Source organism: Bidens hawaiensis, unplaced genomic scaffold (assembly GCF_021521415.1).
Source record: "Bidens hawaiensis isolate Kalapana, Puna unplaced genomic scaffold, B.hawaiensis_p1.1 tig00039454_1, whole genome shotgun sequence".
NCBI classification, from domain to species: Eukaryota; Viridiplantae; Streptophyta; class Magnoliopsida; order Asterales; family Asteraceae; genus Bidens; species Bidens hawaiensis.
This window is the reverse complement of record NW_027496929.1, coordinates 105,623-110,920: the sequence shown is the minus strand read 5'-3', so window position 1 is coordinate 110,920 and position 5,298 is coordinate 105,623.

Genomic DNA, 5,298 nt, shown 5'->3' with positions numbered 1-5,298 from the left:
ACGTTACCAAGACTATTTGGGTATTAGTAAAACGAACAATATGATTACTACTTGTTTCCAAATTTGCTTATATGAACGAGATGTGTTTGTTTATTGATTTATGAAATAAATGAGTTGATTAAATATTGTCACTTTAAATAGTGTCTTGTGTATTTTGTCCAATCACGTTGCACCCCGGCATGTTCCGCCGCCTTTGGTCGAGGTGTGACACTGATGGCCATAGAGATACGCGATGGGGACAAGGGCACACCCGTGTATCGCTATGGAGTGGTGGCCAGATTTTCAAACTTTGCAAAAATGGCAGTTTTGGATCCTGGAATTGTTTTTAAGCTTTTTAAGGCATTTTAAGGACCGAAAAGGATGTTTTTTAGACCGGACAACTATAAAACAATAATGTAACATAAAATCCATCATTTTTATTATATCAAAGGTTTCGGTTTACAAAACGGGTCGGGTTACATGATAAACGAATACAAATAAGACCCGAAATTGACGAATGTCACACAAATATTGTTTGTGTGTGTGTGACTTGTTAACAAGTTTCATCACCATATGAAAAGTGTCGGGTGGCAGCTTCCACGTGTTAGCGCTCAACTGCCTAGCCTGTGAGTGTGACAACTGTAGGTAGCTATAGTGACTCACTGCGTCATGTGTCAGCGCCTGAACCCAACAACCTTGCATGGGTGACACCTTAGTAGTCAGTAGCGAGTCATCACTTGAAACTGCTATACATAACATGTATGAGGGAGCCATAAATGAATCCGACCAGCAACCAAATACACACCACACGAGTTACCAAATTCTTAACTCTCGTTTCCAACTCTCTCGATCTCGAACTCGCGTTTCCGCTATGGTTCGGGTGCAAGGGAATCTCGACAGTTTATATGGCTTCGTCTGTTGTACCCTTGGAAACCCTCAAGTTCACGAAGGTGGCCGAAATTTGTTTTAAGGGACCTCTGTTTAACAGAAATCCTCAGCCAAAATCGGGAACTTCACTTTGTTCAGCTTTACAGCTAGGAGGGTGCTGATGACTTCGAGTGATCAAGACGGGTTCACTAAGCTAATAACCGTACAAGAAGATATGACTTGGAGATCATGCTCGGGGCTCTGTCAACATGAGCTAGACGAAGCTCAACGCGGTTTAGGTGAGGTTTCAACACGATGATCAACTCGGCTCCCGTGTGGTTCCAACTCGTCGAAGGCTGATCAAGAATTAGTTATTAGAGCACAAGTTAAGGACCTCCGTATAAATCAAGTTTTATTCATATGCTGTAAGTTATGTCGTGTTCATTTGAATGTGTGTACGATATATGTATTACAATTTCCTAAGGGTACAAAGAGTATCTTTGTTTATTTTATTAATATTATTTGATAAAATTGTGACCCAATTTTTACATTTTCTTCTAATATGTTCACTCAAAACATGAACCAGCAACATATATTGCTTGTTTCCATTTTAACGTTGACCTTTAACCCATTTAAAACTCAATGTATATCTAGTGGAATATGTCAATGGAAGTTAAGAGCTAGAGATGATGTATTTTTCATATGAGCAACACCCACAAATCTCCTTTTTTATAAGTCAATGTGTATCTACACATCACATTAGCCACATATTACTTCTTAGAAACGTCAATTTACATATCAATTAACAAGGCTGACATATAATCATCGAATTTAATTCAAACACACATGAGCACTTCTTTAAACCAATTACCTGCATTTGTTGAGACGCTAGCTAATTATTCCCTAAAGTTTTCGATAAATTATCGGTTATGTATCATGCCTTGTGATCCATTTGTTAACGGATTTGTTTTTAATTGACCGATGAAACCTTCTTAGGAGGTCACTCATCCTGGTACTACTTTCACTTACTACTTTCACCCTTAAGAGCTTAACTGTGGAGTTTTCATCTGCTCCATAGCCAACTAAGCTCCAAACGTGTTGGTGATTTATAAGGCAAAACATTTCTTTTAATCAAAAATCTCTTTTGTCCAAAGCCAATGTGAGACTTTTCTAGAGTGTTTTAATGTGTCACGTTAATATTCTGTGTATCATTACAATCACCTCCTTAGTGACTCATCGAACTCGGTCATTTATAAATTTCTTTTAATTTTACCATAATCTCAATCTTAACATTAACAATAAGATGAATAGTCTAGATCCCTTTCAACTATTAACATGATAGCAGTGTTTAACTTTTTTATGCATCTGATTTCTAATATTTATATATCTTTCCCGACTTCTTATGATTGTGTCATGTTGGTCCAACGAATCTATGAAAAGAAAATTTGCGTGTGATTGAATGATGTTTACCATAAACCACTCATTTTATATGCAACTTTAGTGTTTGTGATCAAGAGTTATTAACAACTCTCTCTCTCTCTCTCTCTCTCTCTCTCTCTCTCCATTTTTAACAAATGATGCACATGCATTGGTTTAACTTTTACACTTCTAAAATGGAACAATTCAATGTTGTGAGTAGGATAGCCGGATAGGTATATAGTTAGTGGTATTGATATTTTATTTAATAGCTATCCATCATCTACTTTTAAAAATTTATCTTCGCTTTTACAACAAAAATTAATAGTTAACACTTAAAATACAATACAATACAATACAATACATGCATGTATAGGGTATATCCACACGAATGTAACAACACTTAATTACGACAAACACATAAATGAATGATCAAGAACACTAATATTGGTTTGGTATGAGGTAATAGAATGACCGAAATAATGAAATAAACGTGGTAATGGAATGGACAAAAGAATAAAACAGGTTATTACTATTCCAATGAGATGTTTGGTTACCACATTAGAATTAAATGAATCATTATTTTGCGTTGTTTGATAGGCAAGAAAAAAAATTAAATTAAAAATGGTAGTGAGCGACGAGGGTGGGTGATGGCAACAATGATGGTGGTGGTGAGCAGGGTAGAAACATTGGTTGATGGAGGTGGTGGTGGTGGTTAGCGACAGCAGGTGGTAGTGACGGCGATGGTGATGGGCGGTGGTGGTTGACGGTAGCGGGTGGCGGCGATGGTGATGGTGGTGGTGGTGGGCAGCATGCGGTGGTGATGGTTGGTGGGTGGCGGTGGTGGTTGGCGGTAGTGGGTGGCGGCGACGGTGATGGTGGTGGTGGGCAACAGGCGGTGGTGATGGTTGGCGGGTGGTGGTGGTGGTGGTTGTTGATGATGGTGGAGGTTATGTATGGTGAAATAATGAATGAAATGAAAAAAAAACATGGGAGATGGATGTAATGAAATTAGGGTGCTTTAGGGTGAATGAAATATATTAGATGATAAGTCATTTCATTCCATTGATCAACCAAACACGTTTTTTATCCATTCCTCACAATGGATCATGCCATTTCACCTTTCATTGTTGCATACCAAACACTACCTAAGGATTTTACGTTGTTCGATTCCAACGAGAAATATACATTCACAGGCTGCAATCAAGATTTTTATTTATTGATTTATGCCTCTCATCGCATACACAAAGAGGGGTGCAAACGAGTTGAGCCGAGACCGAGCTCGATTAGTTTCGTTTAATTTATACAAAGTTTGAGCTCGGATCATGAGTATTTTTTTAAAGTCGACTCGGGCTCAACTCATTACTATTTATTATTTATATAGTTTTTTTAATTATAATTATATATATATATAACCTAATATACATTAATTAGGTAGGGTTACATAACATTATATATATTACCTAATTATATATATATAAAACATATAAGAATGATAGGCTCGTTTATCGCTAATGACCAGTTTCAACAAAGTTCCCACAAAATATGCTTTCCCAAAAGTTTCTTTCTTTTTTTTTGTTGTGAAAGCTCGAGCTTGGGCTTAACTCATTTTTTTTGAACGGCCAACTAAGTAACGTCGGGTACTTCGTACGCGGCCCCAATTGGCTAAAGGTAGCCCGAACCGGCCACTAGTCCGGAAGGACGGAGCCCCTAGCGGTCCACCTGTTGAGGTATTCACCGGATAAAACCTGACCCCCACGCCCGCCAAAAGGCACGACAGCGAGGAGCCGATAAAACCTGGTGAGATCAGGACTCGAATCCTAGCAAGCCAGGGTCATCCCTCATATCTCCCATATAAACATGTGGTAGTGAGGTTTGAACCCCCTACCTCTCACTTGTAAAGTGAGTGCTTTACCATTGAGCCACATCCAATTTATATTTACTATTTATTTATTAATTTCTATAATTGTTTTCATATAGGATTTCCAATTATAACTTGATATATAATCTAATATATATTATTTAGTAACGACTTGATAACATTATGTATATTAATTAATAATTATGAGTGGGGTAAGGATCATAAGAGAACCCTTTGTAAATTGAGAACTTTGAGAACCATTTTATACCACTAAAAACACATTTAAAAAAATAATAAAAATTTTAAAAAAGAAAAAAACCAAAATTCTTATATTTCATTCCGGTTTCATTAAAAAAATAAAAAAAACGTCGTATTATACACATATGTATAATTTTATATAATCTTTAATTATGTAATATACACATATGTACAGTATCATATATTTTAAATTATACACATGTGTACAAAAAACATGTAATTATACATGTATGTATATATTATACATATGTGTATATAATTTAGCTAAACCGAGGTTTTTTTTATGAAACCAGGATGATAAAATAAGAATTTTGGTTTTTTTTTTGTTTTTTTGATTTTGGGTTTTTTTATTTTATGATTTTTTTTATTTTTGAGTTTTTTGTGATCCAAAATAGTTCTCATAGTTCTTAATTTCAAAAAGGTTCTCTCATGATCCTGATCCATTATGAGTGTATGTGTATATATTTGGTTTAGGTAAAGAATACAATGGAATTAAAAGTGGTTTTCATTAGTTTTCAAGAGTGATTTTGTTAAAACTCTCCTATATATAATTAGGAGATTATGATGTCCTCAAGAAAACTAACAAAACTAATTAAACTAACTAAAACTAATTAAAAGAGGCCAACTATGCCCAATACACACATACCATGACAATGTCAACACAACTGTTTTTTGACTACGCGACAATTGATGGAGTAAGCATACGTGATTGTTGAGAGCATTCTCATCCCATCCCTTATCCCCATTCCTATAATTTAGCTAAAAACTTATATTTCTTAAATTTATTTCTCACTTTTAAAAAACCTTCCACATCCAATCCCCCATTTCCTATCTCTATATTATTTTTTTATTATTTGTTTCTTCTTTTTTCATTCACAACCTTAACCACTATCTATTTTGTCTTATTGTCTATTTTG